Genomic DNA, 23,416 nt, shown 5'->3' with positions numbered 1-23,416 from the left:
CATAGGTTTTGATATGATCTGCTTCCATTCTTGTTTGTCTCAGTAAAAATTTTAATCTTTCTTTTAACATTTTTATTGACCCATTGGTTGTATAGACCCATGTTGTTTAATTTCCATGTATTTGTAAAGTTTCTGAGGGGTTTATTTATTTATTTATTTATTTATTTATTTATTTTGGTTGTTGATTTCTAGATTTATACCATTTTGCTCAGAAAAGATATTTGAGGCCGGGCACGGTGGCTCAAGCCTGTAATCCCAGCACTTTGGGAGGCCGAGACGGGCGGATCATGAGGTCAGGAGATCGAGACCATCCTGTCTAACACGGTGAAACCCCGTCTCTACTAAAAAAAAATACAAAAAACGAGCCGGGCGAGGTGGCGGGCGCCTGTAGTCCCAGCTACTGGGGAGGCTGAGGCAGGAGAATGGCGTGAACCCGAGAGGCGGAGCTTGCAGTGAGCTGAGATCCGGCCACTGCACTCCAGCCTGGGTGACAAAGCAAGACTCTGTCTCAAAAAAAAAAAAAAAAAAAAAAAAAGATATTTGATATAATCCCTATTGTCTTAAATTTGTTAAGATTTGTTTTATGGACTACTGTGATTTCCTTCCTTTGTTTACGTAAATTTGAGATTCTATATTATATCACTTTCCTTCTCCTGCAGAACGTGTTTTAACATGTTGTAGTGGAAGTCTACTGAAAATGGATTACCTCAGTTTTTGTTTGTCTGAGAAAGTTCTTTCTTTTTTACTTTGGGAGGTTAATTTTACTGGATACAGAAGTTTAGGTTGGTGGGTTTTTTTTTAACAATTCAAATATTTAACTTTAATTTCTTCTCGCTTGCATGATTTCTGATGAAATTTTGCTATAGTTCTCATCCTTGTTCCTTTATAGGAAAGGTTTCCTTACCCCTTTTAGCTTCTTACAAGATTTTCTCTTTTGTGAAACTTACCCAGAAACATTAATGTTTATATAATTATTACTAAAACTCCTAAATATCATGACAATTTTTTCTCATGTACCTTACTTCATATTCGGTTTTTACCGCTACCTTAAAGATATTCAAACAAACACTGAGATAGTAACCAGTCTCATTTTAGATCCAGTGCTCTTTATTACAATGCAATTTTATATTGGCTCACACCGATAGTATCATATCTCTACTAAAAAGCTCTAGTAATAACATACGTTGAGTAATCAGTTTCATCATTTAGTGATGAGTTTCATCAAATCAAATTCTTGCCTTTCACTATATTTACTTCTTATTTCCTGTGTTCCATTTTGAATTCACCTTGGGTCCACCTCCTTGCAGCAAGGAAGAAATCAATGCCAAGCAGTGTGTACTTGCCATCAACAATATCTTACTTAATACATAGGTTGCATGTCTAAAAACAAAAAGAATATTAATTTCCTTCTTTTCCACTTGTAGCAAAATTCCGATTATATCTTCTGCTCTCTATTAACAGATGTAATGTTGCTTCAATTACACGAGCGCAGACAATTTCCCATTTAAAGAATACCCAGGTATAATTTATCTAATAACAAGAAAAGGCACAAAAAGAACTTACACAATAGAAATACTATTTGCTAAGTATACCTACCATTCATGACCCAATAACCTTACTGTCTGATTAGTGAATGAAAAAATGACATATAACTTCAACAAGTTTCCCAAAGAGATTCATCAATAATGTATAACTTTCATTTGTCTTAAATTTTCCCATGGTTAATGTCAAATTCATAGTTACAACATTTGTTTTTACATACCTTTCGACAGGGAGGCCACATGAGGTCATCCTCCATGCTGGAATATTTAGTTCTGATCTAGAATAATACATGTGCTCCCCTCCCAGGGGTTTCCAGGCTTCAGAGAGTTCCTTCATTTCTCCATGGAAATGATGTATTTCTCCTTACAAAAGACAGAAATATGTTCTTTTCTATTTAATAACTTCACCTGATTATCATGGTAACACTTGTAATGCATCTTGTTTAATAGTTACTCCAGTGAAGTCCATCCACACTGGAGTTAGAAATTCTGACTCTTAATCGGTGGTCTCTCACAGACAAATTTAGAAAAGAGCAAGGAAGTTTAGAATGTGCTCCTTCTCCCTACCTCTTACACACCAATATAACATGTAACTATTTCATTTAGCTAAATTTGGTAGAGTTTGGATTTTTTTTAAATTAAGCATATATTAGCAATGTAATAAAGCATTTTGCAGCTATTTTGAGAGCTCAAAATGTATGAACAAAAAGAGAAAAATAAGACTAACGAAAAACTTTATTTCACCACCTACCTCTCCCACTGCCTCATTTAATATATTTTAAATCTGAGTGCTTTTGTCTAATTCTAACGCAGAGGTTAAAGAAGGAGTTAGAGCTCAGAATTCTAAAATGTGAAATATTTATTTATATGTTTAATGGTACATCAGGTTTTCAGTATCATGTAATATATTCATCAAAGACATATCATTTATCAAATGATAAACACAACTGTGTGTAGATTAGTACATAGAAAGAAACCATTGATTTTAAATTCTTACATACAGAAGAAAAATTTATAGCAGTAGAATGGACAATGAAATCATTTACAAAAATATATAACAGAATAACTATTTATATTTAATAATCAGTCTTTAAAAATGACCCACCAATTTCTTCTCTTTAATGCACATCAGGTCAACGGGAGTGTTTATTTCTCCTCTTTTGAATCTGCAATGGCCTTTGAGCAACTGAATGCACAGAAAGGAGGCCTTAAGAGACTTTTAGCTTCTGCTTCCTTCCCTTCAAACGTTCACCCTTTGGGTACTCCTTCTCAGAAACCAGCCACATGGAGAGGTCATATCAAGGAAAACTTAGGAGATCTGCTTATTAGCATCTCTCAACCAACAGCTTACATCAGTTGCCAGTTATAGGAGGCAGCCATCTTGGATGTTGTAGGCCACCCATGACCTCAGATGACTATAGCCCTTGCTGACATCATAAGAAGCAGAAAAACCGTCCAGCTGAGTCCAAACAACTCAGAGATGGTGAGGAAATGTTAAAACACCATTTTGGGATTAGGTTGCTATGCAGCTAACAGATACTGAACTATCTATATAGGAAATAGTTAAGCCATATGTGAAATGGATAGACCAAAGTCCAGTATAAAAATAAACATGTTAGACTGAGGAGGAAAAAGGAAATTTAAGATAAATAATTGACTAATGTATTTTTGCTAAACAAAATATATTATACTATTGGACAGACATCTTTTACTGTATATATTTGAGTGAAGAGGATAACATTTTAGAAGGTAATTTATTTATTTATATTTTTGAGACAGAGTCTTGCTCTGTTGCCCAGGCTAGAGTGCAGTGGCATGATCTTGGCTCACTTCAACCTCCACCTCCTGGTTTCAAGCAATTCTCCCACCTCAGCCTACACAGTAGATAGGATTACAGGCACGCGCCACCAGGCCTGGCTAATATTTGTATTTTAGTAGAGAGGGGGTTTTGCCATGTTGGCCATGCTGGCCTTGAACTCCTGGCCTCAAGTGATCTGCATGCCTTGGCCTCCCAAAGTGCTGAAATTACAGGCATGAGCCACCACACCTAGCCAGAAGGTAATTTTTTATACAACAGTTTTATACTTATATGGAAAAACAGAGTATGGCCTTTATCAGTTTTATACTTATATGGAAAAACAGAGTATGGCCTTTATCAGATATACCTATGTAATTTTACGGAGTGTTCTAATTCTCTTGGCCTGAGATTCAAAAAAAAAAAAATACTGGAAAATTTTCTTTTCTAAAGATCCCAAGAGGTTGACCAAAAATACATATTTGAAAAATCAATAAATATATATTCTGAAACCAAAGTTTTACCATACCTCTTAAAATTTCAAAGGAAGTAATTCTCAATGTCTCTAAATCACTTCCAGTAATTGTCCACTGACTATATGCTAAGCATTTGGTCTGAAGATATGAAGGTAAATACTACATAGTCTCTGCTCTGAAGAGGCCATGAGACATTGTGCAAAATTGAAATGTAAGGAGAAGGGAGACAGTAAGGAAGCAAAATTTTCTAAGTGCCCAATATGTGCAAGGATTATTCTAAATTCCTTTAATTTTATCATCATTTTTAAAAATCACTTATTGAAGAGTAGTTTTATTCCGATTTTTAGGTAAAAAAATTATGAATAGAGATATTCTGTAACTTGTTTAAGCAAACTGGTAAAATAAGATAGCTGATATTTAGAAATCTTTTCTTTTTTTAGCTCCCAATCTAGAAATCCAATACAATGCATTGAATGTATTGACGTAAAAGTTAATGAGGACAAGGGCAAAGCTCTCCTGGAAGGAGGAACCTCTGCATACATGAGATCCAATGACAGGCTCCCATCGTGACTGCACTCCCGTTCTCTATTGCTCTCCACTGGTGTGCTTATTTTACAATAGGACTGAATGGATAAGAGCTTTTAGAGTCAGACCAATTTGGGTTATAACTCTGGTAAATGTGGTAAATACGTGACTTTAGACAAGTTATTTATCAGAGACTTTTCTGTCTAAAAAATAGGAATAAGGACATGTACCTCACAGAGCTATTATAAGGATCACACAATGAGATATTGTGTTATATACTTAGTACAGTGTTTTGTATAAATACCCTTTTAGCAAATTATGGGAGTTAGTCTAATGAATTTTTCATTATTACTACTCTGAGTTGTCATTAATTGGTCTGGGTCAGTTGGTCTGAATGGGATTTTTTTCCCAGGCATACAATTTTTGCAGATCTCTTCATATTTATTAAAATAAGACTCTAGGAATAAATGTTGTGACTTGACCATCGATTTTGACCCTTTCATTTTAGACCACATCTCCAGGAATGAGGTATTACATGTCCTTTAGAGACCCTAATCCCACACTTTATGACATGTTTCTGTGCGTTTGGAGAGAGAGAAACATTCAGGGATAAATGCGATGCCTTATCTCATGGAGCAATTTCTCCTCAGCCTTCTCCTTTGTTAGTCAGCTTCTACGTGTTGCTTCAGTGAAGCAAGCAGCATGGACCCTATCTGCAGATATGAAAACCAATTCCTAAATGTGTATTCTTCATAACATTCAAAAATAGAGAATATTTGATCAGTAATGGATAGGCACACCTATTGGCTCATACTTTCAGTCAGTCCCTGAACCTGAACAGAAATAGTTAATTTTCAGAGACTGTAAGTAAAATATATATATATATATATATATATATATATATATATATATATATATATATCAGTGCTTACTTGTACTCCAATGCTGGCCTCCTCTCAGCCAAAGCTGGGACTTCAAAATTTAGAATATTTGAGGTCTGAGGGTCTGTCTGCAATTCTCCTCAGACAACATGACAAGGAGGGAGGTCAGAGCTCAGAATCCTGACTCCAGATAAAAAGGGCGGCACAGGAAAAATAGGAGAAAAGACATGAATTCATTATAGAATAACAGCCTGAGCAGGTACTTACCAAGTGAATTGGGAAGGAAATTTCTTAGAAGACCTTAAGAACGTGGAGGAAAAGGAGCAGTTAATCTGAAATACAAAATTGAAAGGCATGACAGATGCATGATTCTAGTCTTCCAGATAAGATTCCTTCTGGAATTCAAAAGCACCTAAAAGAAGTAAGACAATTGGCTGCTGGGTTCAATATGTAAACACAGTGCTGGTTGACACAGTGAAGATGTTTATTACAAAAGTTAATGCAATGTCAGGGCGGAAGATCAATGTTTAACCCGATTTTGTTGCAATCTGTTGGTCTGCCTTGGAATACAGAATGGAAAATTAGCAAAGCACAGAAAGGAATATATAAAAGACTTTTTCACAAGCAAACTCAAATCACTGACACTGATATTTGTAATAATAAAAACAAATCAAGATTTACTTGTATTTGTAATTAATACATGCCCCTTACATTGCATATTCACAGTTTTTATTATTTTGAGTAATACCTTATAATTTTTATTTGCCTCAATATCCAGATAGTCACAGATTATTAGAGATGCTCTATGTCCAGTCCCCTGATTTTATAGAATAAATCCTAAAGAACAGAGTTGAAGTTACTTAGGTCAGGAAGAAGTATGGGCAGGAAAGAACAATGGCTTTCATTTCACAGGTAAGAAAAGACAAGCATGAGACCCCTAGGAAGAATTTTGCCTATGCCGTGAATCTGGTATTGTATTACTAACAAATGAGCCTGAGCTTGATATATTAGGCATGCTCACTATAAAAATATCTTTAGGATTCTGTGATGTAAAATATTCTGCAAGCATCTAATATTCATTATACTGTAGAAAAAATAAAGATCATTCTTTATGCTATAGAAATAAAAATAAATACTTGGTTGCTGGACAGAGAAGTGAGTTGAAACAGCTTTTGATGCCGTCACATGACCTCTAGCTTCCTTATAATTTGGGTAATATCTGCTGAGATTATTGCAATCTTCTTCCACAAGTATTATTAAAGGCATTTTTTCAGTTTGTATTTAAGAAATTATTACTTGAACAAAAAATAAATGATTACATGGAAAACAAACTAAAAAATGACTTTTTTACCATTGTATTATACTTCAGAAAAAGAAGCTCTCAGAAAAAAAAAAATGCTGTGTGTTTTCTGCGAGTGAGGAAGCCTGTTAAAAGACCCTGGGGATAGTGAAGCATGGGTTTCTGTCCAGCAGCAAAGGGATGACCTCACAAAGGCTCTAGCTGCTGCAGTGGGGCTGTGGAGCTCGCTCCTGTCAAAGGCATGATTAGTACAACCCCCACCCCCCACCAGTGCAGCTGTCCATTAAGGATGACCAATTTAAAAAGAAGGAGTCAAGCAGTTAATTACTTTGTCAGTAATAAATAAAACAATGGGCTGTGGTGGCAGCCCAATTCAGTGATGCATGCAGGCAGCCATCTGTACATTTTCCCAATCTACTTGGCACTTGTTGCTGCAGAATTGGTTTGGACAAGTGGCTTACAGTCACATAACAGACAGGAGCTGTCTCCTCTTCTCTGGGAGGCTGTGTACATTAAGTGTCATTGTTTCAGAGGAATCAACTTTGGGTATAAATTGGGTACTCAGCAATAGCCCTGGCCCTGATGATAAATAAGGAGATTATTTATGCAATCTTGTTTTTACACATTCACGAACATTTCTTGAGAGATTTCTGTTTGCCGGCATATATCAGACAAATATGGGAAGAGAACTGAGTCTGTCTATATAGCAGAAATTAATATACAACAACAACAACACCCCTAGTAATTTTCTGTGTATTTTAGGGCCAGTGCACTGGATAGTTCTAACTGAGACAAATCCACTGTTATAATCCACATGGACAATTAAAGTTGCTAAGTTGACTGGCTCTTCCCTGTTTTTCTTTCTTTTTTGTCTGTTTATCCAACTCTTTCTGCAACTTTTTCTTCTTTAAACTCTTTGAATAATTTTTGAAGGTAGTTATGTGAAAATAAAAGGCAGCACAGATAAGCTGTATCTAATACTTGTCCACTTAAATTAAGAACAATGGAAACTATTAATTTATGTTATTAACACCTGACTTATTATTCCTTTAAGTAAAGATAGTGAATTGCTGGTTTGATAGCCATATTTTAATTTCAGTTAGATTTTGTCAAACTCCAGAGGGATATCATTCCAGTCCTGTTCCTCAGTATTAGAGAATACTTTAGGATCCTGTAGACCTTTCTTCTCCTCATACCCAGAGGGGGATATTTAGAATTTAGGATTAAAACAGAAGTGCTATGAAGAGACATTACTCTAAAGTTTCTTGTATTCCTTCTTTCCTTTGTATTGTCTACTTTTTAATCAATTTCTCCATTTTTTGTCTTCCTCTTTTTTACCCATTGTTAACCAGATCTAGACTTGTTATCTCTAATTCCTATCCAGAAATATAAAGCACAAATAAATATTTTAAATAAATAATTACTTAAATTTCTTGTTCTTAATTTTAAAAAAGTAGATGAGATAAATATTCTATATTTGTTTCTTGCTGGAGGGTTTTTAGTGAAGAAGAAGAGCCTTTTTCTAAAATGAGCAGGAAGGAGAATAAGGAAGAAAAGAATAGAAATCCACCTTACTCTATTCATTCCATTTTGTCTCAAATAGGTTTTATGATGAGTTGGTGTTTTTAAATAGCCTGTTACCCTGATGAGTGGAAGAGAACACACTGACATGTGATTTCAAACAAAATGTAGATTTAGATGGAAAATGAGTTTTGATGATGTTATAGTAATTGTCTTGCTCTTTTAACATTCTCTTCTGAAAAGCAAAAAAACAAAAGTAACCTTTTTCTTTCTTTCCTCCCTTCTCTCTCCTCCCCCGACCCCCCTTATTCTCTTTCTTCTTTCTTCTTTTTTATTCTTTTATCTTATATCTTTAAGTGCTTAATATGTGCCAAGACTGTGCTAGGTCCTGGTGAAAAGGATGAACACAGTCTATGCTCTCTCGCTGTCTCTCTCCCCTTGTTCTCTTCCTTTCTTTCTTCGTTTTTATTCTTTTATCTTATACTTTTAAGTGATTAATATGTGCCAGGACTGTTCCAGGTTCTAGTGAAAGTGATGAACACAGTCTATGCCTTCAAATAACTTACAGTACAGTTTTAAAAATGGACAAGTCAAAAAGCAGTTTTAAGTGCCCTCAATCACGAATTTATGAAAGCTCTTTATAAGAGGGATGTTCAGCTTAGCCTTGAAGAGTCTGGGAAAGCTTCTCCAGGGTCAGTGTCCTCTAAGTAGAAATTTGAAGATGGTTCAGCATTAGTTAGGTGAATAGGAATAGAAATTGTTTGGGGGGCATTAGAAACATCAAGTAGATGACCAGAAAGCAGAGAGAAAACACAGAGTTATTAAGAGCACTTTTTCCTGTTCCCCACCTATTTATGGAAAACCCTGCAAGAGGTGTGTGTGCGCGTGTGCATGTCTGTGTGTGTGTTTCTGTCTATCTGGAAGAATTATATTTGGCTAGAGAAGGATAAGATGGTCTGAGAAGTTTGTTTAGAAATTTCTGGAGAGGAGAAAGGAACATTTAAAATATTAAAAATATAATAAAAGCTGCTATTTACTGGGTATTTTATGATGTGACAATCACTGCCAAATGATTATTGTAATTAATTTTAGTTGATGAATGTATTATTAGTAATAATATTATTCTTATAAATAAATAAGTTAATGCTTTGAGGGTTTAAGCAGTTTGCCCAAGACCCGATGATAATAAGAGTTTGAGGCAGTTTCTGAAATCAGTAGTTTGATTTGATAATACACCCTCTTAATATCTTATACTACCATGAAAATGTCAAAAACTGAAGAACTAAAAGAACAAAAACAAAGACATAAACAAAATATACTTGGGAGGCATGCTAACAGCAGCAACGTTAATACTTCTTCAGTACCTACTTGGTATAAGGCATCATGTAGGGCATTTTGGCAAATATAAGAAATATAATTATCTCTTATCTAATTATCTAACGATTCTATTTCTCATATAATAGTTTATCTCTCTCATATTTAAAATTTAGATAAGGAAACAAGAAATGGATACAAATTCATAATACTGAGTAGCAATAATCAAATATCATTTGTATTGCATTTTGTAATTTCTGAAATCATCTTCACTTACATCTATCATTTGTCTCACAAAAATATGTGAGATAGTCATATCAGTTAGCTTGTCCTGGAAAAGGGCTATATAAGAACCTCAAATATTAGTGGCTTATAACTACTACTTCTCTTTTTTTCTTCTGGTCTTTGATCTGTAGGTTCGCATTGGTTTCTTAATCTTGTCTGTTTGACTTGGATGGGTCGTACTTGACTCCAAGCTTCGAGTTGGAGTGGTTTCACTTCATACGTCTTTATTCCAAGGCACAGGATAAAGAAGCAATGACTTCCTCAGGTATGTCAACCTCAGAGTGACTTACAGAAGCACAAATAGACAAACTAAATCATGGATGCCCATTTAAAGCCTCTGTTATGTTATGTTTCTTAACCTCTTATTAACTAAACCAAGTCACGTAGCTGAGGCCAACATCCATCAGAAACGAAGTTATATTTCATCCACAGTGACAGATACTACAAAGTTACAAGGGAAAGGATGTAGATGTATTATCCTACTATAGGAATAAAAATAAATTAGAGAAATAATTCCATTTACAAATAAAACTTCCCAAGAATTTAAGAGGTCTTTGCATGATCACGTAGTTATTAAGTAGAGGAGACAGGATTCAGCTCTTTGTCTTAGGATGTTGACTTTTATATGATTTACTATGACACAACAGTGCTCTAAAAGAAAAAATGATCACTAAAACTAAAGGCCATGAGTCTGAAAATTTTAGAAGAGGTGAGATTTGATATAGATGTTGAAAGTATGTGGGTATTAAGTAGGTTAATTGTACATGCCAGTTTACCTTGGGCAGTCTCTGAGTAATCATCCTTCCCCTCTTCTTTCTCCCCCACAAAAAGAATGCTAGTTTGATAGATAAATAGTACAGACACTTTAGACTTTAATAAGTAGATAGGAATAAGGAATGTGTTCCAATAAAGCCAAATCTTACACATAATTTCTGAAAAGGGACACAGATACACATGGTATATTCAAATGCAATGAAGAGATTAATTTGTTTGGGTGTAGAGGCTACATGTTAGGGAGCATTTTACTGGAGACATAGATTGAGGCCAATTAGTGGATTTTATTGGTTGCCAGACAGAGAAAATTGGGCTTATTTTTATAGTCAGTAGGAAGCCATTGAAAATGTTAGAGCAGGATAGTGACAGTATTACAGGAAGTGATTTAGAAAGATAAATGTAGGACAAATTGAATTATTAAAAAAGTATGGGTTAAAGGACCAAGTCATTAAACAAATTCAGTAGCCTTGATATGATATGAGGGCATGCTAAGCTAGACCCAAATTGAAGACAATGAACTATAAGGGATAGGTATGAAAGCTGTCACAAAAGAAGAGTATTAAACACTCAAATGGAAACGTAGAGAAAGTAGTTGGGTATATGGGAGTGGAACTCAGGGAGAGGTCTGTGTTAGAACTATAAATTTGAGAGTCTGGTCTTGACATTTACTCTGACTTTAGACAACTTACTTAACCACTTGAATTTCAGTGCTTTTTTCTAATTAAAAAATTGAAGAACAAAATAGCACATACTTCCATGCAACACTGAGAAGCTACCCTTCCAAAAAAGTTAGCTATGATTATTAATTTGTACATTAAGTAAATATACAAATTTGCTTAATTGTATGTTATTGGCACTGGAGTATTTTCTCTGATAAATGCAATGTTAATTAGACATAGATTTACCCTTTGGAGTTTATGGTCTAGTAGGAGAGATGCTCTTAGTCAAAATACACAATACACAAAGGCATAGAAAAACACTATTGAATTTTGGAGTGGGAATTATTTCCAGTTGTGGGAGGCATTTATAAAGAAGGAAGAAAATGAGTTGGAGCTTGACAAATTACTATAATTTGAATATATAAAGATGATAAATAAAATATATTTACCAAAATGATCAACATAATAATAACAGAAACAACAACATAATAATAACAATAACAATAAGATCTAACTTCCAACATTATATCCTAGCAAATAACAATCCAGTGGTTAAGTTTAGCTTAATTTATGGTTCTATAAAAAGAATTAGTGTGAAATAAGCTTGGGAATGAGGTCATGGAGATTTGGATGCTTTAAATGTTAGGCCGAGGAATATAAAACAGCCACATTGACAGATATGAGGAAAGAGGAAGAAATGCATGACAATATCAGAGCAGTTCTTTGTTTAGAAATATTTTTACCATATTTTAAATGAATTGGTGCAAAAAAAGGACTTCAGTTAAGATGCTCTCATAATAACTCAAGAGAAAAGTAATGAGGACCTGAACTGGGACATAGGCAATGAGATTGGAGATAAGAAGGTGAATGAAGGAAACATTAAAAATGTAGATACAAAAGTACTAAGAAAGTGGTTGGATCAGAATGTGGGGGTACATGGAGCAAGAGAAATAAAACAATCATTGAGAGTGCTGAAGTTTCAAACCCAGGAAAAATGTTCACACCTTGGCCAGAAACAGTGGTAACTGAGTCTGCATGAGAAAAACAGTAGTTTCCATTTTGGCTCATTGGATTTTAGGTGTAAGTAGAATAGCCAAGTAGTTGTATTTAGCAGACAATTCGAAATATAGGGCAAAAATGTAAAAGAGAAATCGAATCGGAAGATATTAACCTATCAATTGCATAGAATTAAATTAATTAGACTGTTAAGGAAGAAAGTATAAAAATAAGAAAAATAAATTTAAGGGCAGAGATGGAGAATAATAATCTTGAAGCGGGAAAATGAGATCTAAGAGACAGAAAAGAAATAGGGAAGTAGAAGGAAAGCCAAAAGAGGTAGTGCTATGTACATGGAAGAGGAATATTAGCACTTTCTAAGAAAATCATTCATGAGGCTGCTGTGGGGACAGGAGAATTCACCCATTTTGGTATTTGTAGAATAAACTGAACTTTACCTGAGAGTGGAATGATTAGAGAGTGATGTACAGCATCAGAATGAAGTTGGCACTGTAGAGGGAAACACGTGGGTCTTGTTACCAGAAGGATCAGATAAAGCTGGAGGAAACAGGGAGTTGAGGAGAGTTAAACTAATTAGAGCAGAACACTGAGGCCTGAACTTAAGGACAAAAGGAAGAATATCCAAAAGGAAGTGCATCTTCCAAAAGGAGGTACATCTATTCTGTGGTTGTTTCAGGGATAAATAGGTTTATCCAGTACCTTGGATATAGTGAAGTAGTCGTATTTAGCAGAGAATTAGAAATATGGGCAAAAAACTGTCTACTGAGGTTTACTAGTTTTGTTTTGTTTTTGAGACAAGGACTTGGTCTATGTAACCCAGGCTGGAGTGCAGTGGTGCAATCAAAGCTCATTGTAACCTTGAACTCTTGGGCTCAATCATCCTTCCTCAGTTACCAAGAGCTGTACCAACTACAGGCGGGCACCATCATGTCCACCTAATTTTAATGTTTTCTGTTGAGACTAAGTCTCGCTATGTTGCCCAGGCTGTTCTCAAACTCCTGGGCTCAAGTGATCCTGCTGCCTCGGCCTCCCGAAGTGCTAGGATTATAGATGTGAGCCACTGTGCCAGCTACAGTTCACCAGTCTCACCCATGGCGGGTATTTAGTCTCACAGATATCCCTGGATCTGTGGATCAAAATATGTTATTTAAATGCTTCTGCTCTTCTCCACTTTATTTTTACAGCAATAAATGCTTTCAATCAACCTTTATTTTCTCTTAAGAGGCCATTTTTATGTCAATATTCTAAATAACAAATCTTCATAATTGTACTTTTTCATTAAATTCACTCAAAGATCGGGTCCTTTTCCTTAGACTAAACTAGCCCTGTTTGTTGTTGTTGTTGTTGTTGTTGTTGTTGTCATTTTTGTTTGTTTGTTTTGTCAAGCCTGCATGTATTGATGGCTCAACTTTCATTTAGAGATGAGAGCTCAGTATCTGCACCAGTCCCACGGAGCAGGTGTGAGAAAGACATGACATCTGCCTCAGGACAATGTGAAGTGAACAACACATGCTCCGTCTTGGGCACACTTGTGCTCAGTTAATGCTAATTGGTTGCTCATTCCGTGTCCCTTGCTATAATATGTACTATTGGGAATTCTATGGCTTAGGAAAAATCTATTCTGTCCCTCCAAGGCATCTTTGAAGGGATCTGAAATCATCTGTAAGAATAGATACAATTGTATCAAGCTGTAAAAGAGGGTTCTGGATCTTCTGCCAAAATATTTAATGTTATAGAAGATATTAGATGTTCTTAAGAGGAGGAAAGCACAGAGTAGTGCCTTTACATCTTCCGGATTTTCCCAGAAGATACTATTGCTGAATCGTGTCAGTTTATTTTGTTCAGTTTTCTTCATTGTGTGCTTGCTTTAGAAGGTATTTTACCCCCAACTGCTCTGTTGGTGATAAGCAAGATGTTAGGCTGGTTGTAGCTTCTTCTAGATGTGTTTCTGAGGAGCTGCTCTTATTTATTCCTACCCCATCCTTTTAGTCAATTTAACATAAGTGACTTTTCCTAAACTAAAGCTTACCTTGTGTGGTGGCATTCTATAAAATTCTAAACATTCACATTCTTGTGGAAAATGACATGATATCATGGATATTTCTATGCATATGGAACTTCTCTGTTCTCCTAACTCTTAATTCTTTATTATTATAGTGACATATATTCTTAAGTCTCAATTCTGACCCTTCTACATGTGCAGATCTCCCCATTCCCTATAGGCTTTGGTAAATTTAAGGGAGGAAAATGTATTGTATAGTAGAAAGAAGTCAGGAGTGATAAATCAGACCTGGTTTCTGGTTTTAAATTTTTGAATTTGAGTACATTTTGGTCTTCTGAATTTTAGTTTTCTCATCCACAAGATGAAAATGTTGAGTTAGATCATCTCTAAGGGTGCAAGCTAGATCAAGACTTGGAGTTCCTAGTTGTCAAATGACTTGGCAGTCCTTCAAACTGATAAACCTCAAACAGTTGTTCACCATGTATTTACTACAGCCAAGGTCAATAAGGTCAATGCTTCAAGGATTTTTCCCCTCACTTGAGATCCCTGACCACGTTGGCAGCAATGAGATCAATTCATATTTTGGCAGCTATACAAGGACTCTCCTCCTTGTGTTAACTGGCTCTCTATTTTTTCTGAACACCTGCCCTGTTTCAGCAGCCTTTACAAATAAGTGCTCAAGAGTGCTCCTTACTCTATATCTGATATGGCCCCTTTGATTGTCTATCATTTTTATGATATGATGTTAATGTCTGATTTAATATTATATGGTATTAACATGGTTAATGTCTGATTTAACCAGCTGTGTTGTTTCCTGTTTGTATTCTCCTGTCTGAAATGTTCTCACTGTCTCTTTCCCCAAGATCCAAATGTTTCAGTATTGTTTCTTCTATGGACAATTTTCTCGTGACCTCTCAAGACAGAATGAGGCATTTTCAGCTATATACTTCCATATGCTTCTTCATACTTCTTTGCAAAATTTATTTTATTGCAATAATGTATTTTTTAAATACACTATTGCAACAAATAAAAATACATATATTTTTATTAATAAACTGTGAGTCTAAATAGTAAGTCTATTTTAAAAGTTAAAAACTCTGTATTTGGTTTTAGGCCTGATGTCCTTATCTAAATGCCTATATTACTCAGCTTTGTGAAAATGATATCTACAGTGCATAATAAACAAGCCCAAACTCAATGGTTTTATTTATTTATTTTTCATTCACACATCTGTGGTTCACCTGGGAGGGCACTGCTTCAGTGCAGATGTGTGAGTTGGCTGGGGCATCTCTGTACAATGTACCATATACTGAGGCTCATTGGATAATGGGATAGCAGCTATTCTTGTCATGGCAATGATAAAAGAACAAGGACAATTCAAGCCCTTACTTAAGGCAGGTATGCTATATCCCATCGTTAAAAAAAAGATACATGGAGAAGTCTAAAGACAAGGAGCTTTATGTACACTCCTCTGACCATGAAGCCATGAAAAGAATGAGAATGTACATTATGCTACAGGGGAGTGAAGAATTAAAACCACTAATTCACGAACTCAGTCACCATAGTACTCGACGACGTGTTTGCTGTTGAATGTTGTTGAATGAATACATATACATGAGTAAATTCCAAAATCACAGGTGGCTCAACAAGGATATTGTTTAAAAAGGGGGGAAAAATAAAGACAAAGTGCCAATCTGAGCTGCAGCTTGTGCTACTTTCTGAAACTGTTCATTGATTAATAAAATAGAAGCCAAATGGTATGACCCGGCCTTGCCCAGTGACAAGAGGCTCTAGAAAATAGCAGTTGTGATTCATTCCTTAATCCAGACTTAAGCTCATGCATAAAAGCAGCCTTTTTCTTATCCTCACAGCAATTGTCTATAAGGGAGAAAAGTAAAGAAGAGATCATTCCTGTTAAATCCCTGACACTAAGGGTAGGAAGTGATGCCTTTCTAATTTCACCAGGCTCTTTAGTTTCCTGAGAAGCTTTCCTTCCCCATCCCCCCAAATTCTCATTGGGATTAGTTAGCAACAAATGATTCTTCTCTTTATTAAAGAAAAACCTGACACCTATCTTAAACCTATAATTATATTTGTTCTAAAATGGGAGGAAAGACATTGGGTCAGTAAGTAAACCATGAGTTGAGATAGAGGGATAACCTCAGATAAAGAAGAGCAAGTTAATCAGGAAAAAATCACCATGTAGGGTTTTCATATTTTACGTGTTCATAAAAGACCATAAGAACCTCCCACACAAAAATTTGTTTCATAGCTATGTGAGGCCTGAAGTGAAGTCCTACGTGAGCTTTTCAGAAAGCTGGTGTTCCATGAGAGCAAGAGCAGAGGAGGGAGCAGATGTGAGAATCCTGGAAGAATTAATCAGGAGAGAGCAAGCTATGAAATCAGCTACCAAAGGAATCTAAATAGAAGGCAGAAGAGTGAATCTAGGGGAGAGTGTAAACCTGCAGAAAGTGCACCCCACCATTCTGCCAAGTTAGTGTGGGGGAGCAGGTGACAGCACCCACAGCTTCAGCCAGAAGCCAAAGGAGGTTCACCTACGAAAGAACACTGCTATGAACTGAATGTGTCCCCCAAAATTCATATGTTGAGACAATTGCCAATGTGGTAGTATTAAGAAGTGGGGCCTTTAGGAAGTGATTAATTCCTGAGGGCAGAGCCCTCATGGATGGGATGAAGGCCTTTATAAATGAGCTTGAGGACATGGGTTCACTCTCTTCTGCCTTCCACCATGAGAAGCAGCAAGAAGGCCCCCATCAGATACCAAATGCCAACTCCGTGGTCTTGAACGTAGCCTCTAAACAGTACAAAACAAAATTTTGCTCCTAGTAAATTCTCAAGTCTCAGGTATTTTGTTACAGCAGGACCAACACGATAGAACAGCACTATTTTTCCAGAAAATAAAAACAAGTGAGAGGTCTCGATTTGGAGAGTAGAAAGAGGCCAGATTAGCAGACTCTGTAGTCCTGGGCACCTCTAAGCTCCTGTGATTTAGGCAGAAGAAATAGAATAGAGAAGCCTATGATGGGTGTACCACTTTAAAACCTGAGCAGTGGGAGGCAAGTTTGTGATTTTTCCTTCCTTATTTATGGTTTGTATATCAATATGCCCTGGTGTTCTGGAAAGTCATGAACCAAGTGGGGAATCCAAAGCCAGAGAAGCCAAAATGAAAGAAGGTAGTGAGCACTGAGAATGTAAGCCTCCTTCTCTTTCTTCCTTTCTTCTTTTATATTTTGTTATTTAAAAAAATAGCCATAATACTTATTCCCTCCCCCTCAGGATTTTTTAAAAAGTGACTTATAAATTATTGCAAAGCACTTGGAAAGGGTAAAGCACTTAATAACGTTCCAAACCAGGCCAAGCACGGCAAATTTGCTGACTGTTGTTGGGAATTCCTTTAAGTTTTCAAGCCCCTGTGAGACTGTGAAAAGACCGATACTTTGTTCCTTTATGTGAACTTCAAGTTAGTATGTACATAAATAAGTAAAGTAATGTTATTTGACTTTATCCAGACAGAGGAATAGAAACTCAGAATTTTACAGTTTTTATGGTCTTAACTGCACATCTCTTTCAGTCTCTATTTTACAGTATGTTTACTCATAGATGAAACAACAAAACAACAACAACAAAGCAAAAAGCAAAGGTACCTGAACAAACTTTTATATTAAATTTACTTATCTTTCTCTGTATTCCTTTGTTGAAATAAGCAAAAAAGAAAAGCCAGGAACAACGGGCAAGGATGCAAGAGTCAATCAGCACACATTCTGAATGCGTGTCTGTTCAGTAGTGTTCTAGGAACCTTGGAGCAGACATCAGTATAAGTAAAGGCCCGGGTCTTCACAGAGCTTACAACTCAGTGGTGAGACAGATAGATACAGGGGTAATAAAAATATAAAGAGATTTTAAAACTTAAAAAATATGGTGTGTTATTGTGTGTGTGTGTGTGTGTGTGTGTGTGTGTGTGTGTGTGTGTGTGAAGCAAGTTTCTGATATAAGACACACCTGAGGAAGTTTTTATTTTGTTTTGTTTTGTTTTTAACAGTTATAGTAGCTGTAGATAGAAAGGAAAGAGATTTACGTATCAGGAAATTCTTTACAAAGCTGTTTTAGTTATAGTATTTGAAGCAAGAATGGCTTGGATTATGAAGATGGAAATGCGTGTTAGGTAACATCGGAAATGGAGAAGCCATATCAAAACAAACATTAATAAGATTTTATAAATGACTTAGTCATTTTTAGCAGCAGCCAGGCTGCAAGTATATCATGATTTTCCACATCAGTACTAAAGAAGACTTAAGGAAAATTTAGTATCTGCCTTTCTAGACTTCTTAAAATGCCATTAAACAAGTGAGGGTTAGTTGAAAGAATTTTAAACTAGGTTTTCCTCTTTACCTAGAATTTTTCAACTGCTTCAAAATGTGGAAACATACAGTAAGAAATAAGTATTAAAAATGAAGCATAATTGTGGACCCAATCTCTTGCCTTTCTAGGCTTGTCTTGCCTCATTCCATCTGCCTTGCCTGCCTGCTTTCTCTGTCCCACATAAATGTCCTGTTTCTTAACATCCCCAGACATGCACATCTTTATATCCATGTCTTTGCCCTTTTGCTTATGCAAGTTCTTATACCTGAAATGTTTTCCTCCCCCAACCACAACTGAATATTCACAATATGTTTTCCAAGGACCAACCCTGACAACAACCTCTTTGTGAATCAATTCCTGATGCCTCTTTGCCACCCAAATTTGCCCCCTTCTGGGATCCCCCAGCACATTAAACAGGTTTCCATTTTACCACCTACCAGATTGTTCTAGGTCTATACAATTAGGTGTTTATATGGTTTTGCCTACTACCTAGACCTGAGTTCTTTGAGATCTGACATGCTGTTTATTCCAACTTTTTATTCTCAGAGCGTAGTATAGTATCTGATAGTTAGCTGAGATTCAATAAACAATAAAGGACTGAAAGATTTCTTTTTTTTGTGTGAGGCATTAATAGTCTAGAAAGAAAAAAAGGAGAGACAGGTCATCCCAGATTAGTATTCATACCAGTTTGAAAATTCACTTTCTATTTTAATCTTTTTTTCTTTGAAACTTCAAGCTAAAAAAGCAGAAATTTTCTAGGTCATGGGATTGGCAGACTGGCTATAACTGCCTGATGTTTTCTGAAAAATAGTTAGCAAGTATGTATTTGTACAAACATTAAGAAAATGAATAAAATGCAATTTTTAAATTAAACGAATGATAAAAATATAAATCTATAAGAAATATATCAATGTTCATCTACATACGAAAAATGAAAGCACAAAAATAATATAATCTTCATTTGCACAGGAGCAATCTAGATCATTCATTCTCTGGATCTTTGACTTTCTCACCTTTCTCCTTCTGCTGGCCGCATTTTGATAGTTTTACAATTTAGTATATATCAGAAGATAATACTAGAAAGGAAAAAAAACAGAAAATGTTGAAATTAGTTGATGAGGTTTTCTTAAAAAAGAATTCGGTCTAGACAAATATTGAGAGTTTTAAATTCACTGATTAATTATGATGTCCACAGTTTCATAATCTCTCTGGTAATAGTTAGCTATAATTTAAACAATATATTTCAGTCATTTAGTTCTGAAATTATTGAAGTTGGGCACTTTTATTTTTCATAAGGTGTATAGACCTAGATGAACTAGAAATACTGCATTTCCTGCTTTTTCAGGTATTTCAAAAAATCCCAATCCTGCTGGTCTGGTGGGGTACTTAATCCTTAGTAGAGTAAAACTGAGGCTTCACTGTGATTTTATCAAACTTCCAGAATCATATACAGTGACAAGGCATTGGAGGTTCAGAGAGGCCGCCTTCCAGTGTGGTATCTCTTCTTACAGTTTATCATACTGACATAGTCCATTCAGTTCCAACTTCAGCTGCTTCTGTACCATGCATAGAGAGTAGGTATCTTGGTAGAGACTAGAAAAAGACTCTCCAAAGAGTAACCAGCTACAATAAATGTAAGAATTGCTAAGTGAAAATATGAATTTATATTGTTCTCAGAATCACTAATCGTCGGTTGCAGACTCTAAACACAACCTGTATTCCCCTGAAAATGCAACAATTTGGCTCCCATGAAGAAATTAAGGAAACAACTGAAGCTGTATCAATGTTATTACTTCCATTTGTTTAAAATACAACCAATGATGTGTGAAATTATATAATTATTATATAAATATAATTTGTTAATTAACATTTTCACTAATAGTTAATTGGAAAGTTCTTGCTTGTCAAACATTTAATATTACTTTCCCTCCTTTAGGCAACATATATGTCCCACTATTGATCATGTTTTTGGCCAGAATTATGCTTGTTTTGGCCAATAAGGCAGCTATAAACCTCATGATCAATTTTGTGTCATCATTGTTCCTTTCTATTAGGAATATTAGTCTTTGAAAAAAGTTATTAAAAAAATAAGAATTTTGAAGTGAAATATTATAATAAAAGTATCTCTTTTAAGATGAACTCAGAGGGGTGGAAGTGGTCTCATAATTTTACAGACAAGAAAACTAAGTATGAAGAGGCTAAATAAGTTTTTGAGTCAGATAACTTGTGATGGTTAATTTTATGTGTCAACCTGACTGGGGTAAGGGATGGTCACATAGCTAATAATTCATTATTTTTGGCTATGTCTGTGATGGTTTCCAGAATAGATTTTAGCATTTGAATCAGTTGACTGAGTAAGGAAGTTCTGCCTTCACCAGTGCATGTGGGCATCATTCAATCCATTGAATTGAACAAAAGAATGGAGGCAAGGTGAATCTGCTCTCTGCTTGAGCTGGAACAGACATTTTCTCCAACCTTTAGTCATAGGCATTCCTGGGCCTTTGGACTCAGACTAAGGCTTACACTATTGGCCCTCCTGGCTTTCAAGTCTTCTGGCTTGGACTTGGAATACACCATTGGCTTCTTGGGCCTTTATCTTGCAGATAGAACATCATGGGACTTCTCAGCCTCTAAAATTGTGTAAGCCAATCCCTCATAATAAATGTCTTTCCATATATCTGTATATATCCTCTTGGTTCTGTTTCTCTGGAGAACTCTGACTGTTTGATGGAGAAAAAGGAATAAAACCTCTCTAATTTACTAACATCAGTGACATTTTAAGATTTATAAATCACTTTCCTATGTTGTGCATTTTCCATAAACTTCATAATTGTCTGAATTACGTCTTATTTTATTCTGATTCCATACATTTAAAAAAAACTGAGAATCATTTACTAAACAAGAAGCTAAAACCTAATAGCTAGAAAGAACAATAGGACTCTCTCAAATACTGTATTTGCAGTAAAGCAATAGAGTTTTTTCTAGATTATAGATTATAACTAGAGTATGTGACTGTCCCTTTTGAATACTATAATATAAAAAAAATTACTGATTTACCCAATGCCTACTTTGGTTATCCCATCTTCTACCACATTTACCCACACACATCCTTCTTCAGCAGGACAATCAGGATGGATGGCATTTTCATGTGTGACCTAGAGTTATGCAGAATTATCAGTTGATACACCCTGATTTACTCTTTTCTATTCCCAACAAGAAAGTACACACAGTTAGCCATACTGTGAAGTTAAAGGTATAAGCCTCCAGATGGCCAAGTCTGCCCACAACTTCTGACAACAACTGCAAGGAATTAGAGTTCAACTACAAAACTAGAAGCAAGAGTCCACAAAAGAACACCCTTAATTCTGACACCAACTGATGTTCAGGGGTATTCTTAAAACACCCTCAGATTTGAAAATCTGCTTTAAAGACTCACAGAACTCATTTGATCTTATTACATTCACAGTTATGGCTTATTACAAGAATAGGATACAAACTAGAGCCAGCCAAAGGAGGAAACTAATAGGGACGAGTCTGGGAGGATTTCAAATGCAAAGTTTTTATTGAACAGAATGCACTACCCTCCCAGCATTGACGTGATAATATACAGACAGTATTACCAACTTGGAAAGCTCATCTGTGAGTCCAGAAATTTTATTCAAGTTTCATAATTTAGCAGTGAGTGATTGAATAAGCTGCCACATAGTTGAGCTCAGTCTTTACTCCCCCTTCTCTAGAGGTTGGGCTAATATGATGTGATCCAAGGAGACTACCATGAGTTACCTCATTAGCACAATCTACCAAGTGTGGTCTAAGGGGCCCATCATGAATAATAAACATACTCCTATCACTCAGGAAATTCCAATGGTTTGGAGGTAATCTTTTAAGAACCAGAGACAAAGGCTTGACTTCACTTTGGGCAAGACCGAAGTCTACTGTACAAAAGATATCAGAACTCAATTAGGGACTGATGTTATTTGAGAGAGAGCTTTGAATCCTTTTTATTTCAATGAGTGAATCATTCACAAACCTTAGTATGCTAATATTATTAGTAAGAAGTTACTCATCTGACACCTCACAAGCAATTTTCATTCAGCATAATCAGGTTGCCTCTATAAAAAAAGAGCACACAATTGCTTCAGTCATTCAGGAAACTCTGTGCATTCCCTTTCATTTGTACCCAGATTCATGCTAATCTTTATATGCAAAGACCTCTCAACACTTTCCACTACTTAAACTTTTATTCTTACATTCTTTCAGACCAGGTTCAATTGTCATCCCCCTTTTGAGGCCCTTCCTAATTTCTTCAGGTATAATTGTTTTCTATGAGCTGGACTAATACAAATATTGGCAAAGTAAGGTTCTCTTCTAAGATGTAATTAGTTCATTTGTTCACCTAGCAAACTATGAGAATTTGAAGGTAAGTACCATTTCTTATTGATGTTTGTGTCTTCAGTCTTTGACTCAGTGACTATACTCAATTAATATTTATCAAACTGACCTGTAATAATAAGCAGTCTTAATGTGGTGGGCATTAAATAACTGCATTATTTTGCTAGGGCTGCATAATAAGATACCACAGAATGAGTGGCTTAAACCATAGTAATTTATTCTCACAGTTCTGAAAGCTAAAAGTCTACGATTAAGGTGTTGGCAGGTTTGGTTTTTCCTTTCCTGGGCTTTCAGATGGCTTCCTTCTGCACAGGCTCATCCCTGGTATCTCTTCCTCTTCTTACAAGGACCCTAGTTATATTGGATCAGAGACCACTCATATGACCTTGTTTAACCTTAATTATGTCTTTAGTGGCCATACCTCCCAAAACAGTCACATTCTGAGGTACTGTGGGGTTAGGACTTCAACACATACAGTTTGGGTGTACATAATTCAGATCACCACAACAAATATTATAGATTCCTAAAGAGAAAAGTGACATGGTAAAAATGCA

The 23,416-nt window shown here is 35.7% G+C and overlaps 1 long non-coding RNA gene across 18 annotated transcripts in view; it reads right to left on the bottom strand.

The window, feature by feature from the left end:
- Positions 1–1,089: 1,089 nt before the first annotated feature.
- LOC102119997 (uncharacterized) overlaps positions 1,090–23,416 on the bottom strand; it is a 166,667-nt gene continuing 144,340 nt past the window's right edge. For 9 of the 18 annotated variants that reach the window (XR_010586928.1, XR_010586937.1, XR_010586929.1 and 6 more), the window contains 4 exons: positions 19,484–19,546; positions 5,270–5,398; positions 1,763–1,904; positions 1,090–1,380 (listed from right to left, as the gene is read on the bottom strand). This is a non-coding gene — a long non-coding RNA (uncharacterized lncRNA). Of the gene's footprint in view, positions 1,381–1,762; positions 1,905–5,269; positions 5,399–5,485; positions 5,600–19,483; positions 19,547–23,416 lie in introns of those variants that run through there. The other 9 variants (XR_010586935.1, XR_010586936.1, XR_012434984.1 and 6 more) reach the window with 3 other exon arrangements.

This window comes from Macaca fascicularis, chromosome 5 (genome assembly GCF_037993035.2).
Source record: "Macaca fascicularis isolate 582-1 chromosome 5, T2T-MFA8v1.1".
Taxonomy (NCBI): domain Eukaryota; kingdom Metazoa; phylum Chordata; class Mammalia; order Primates; family Cercopithecidae; genus Macaca; species Macaca fascicularis.
Note: the sequence above shows the minus strand (reverse complement) of the source record. Positions and strands in the feature narration are given on the sequence as shown.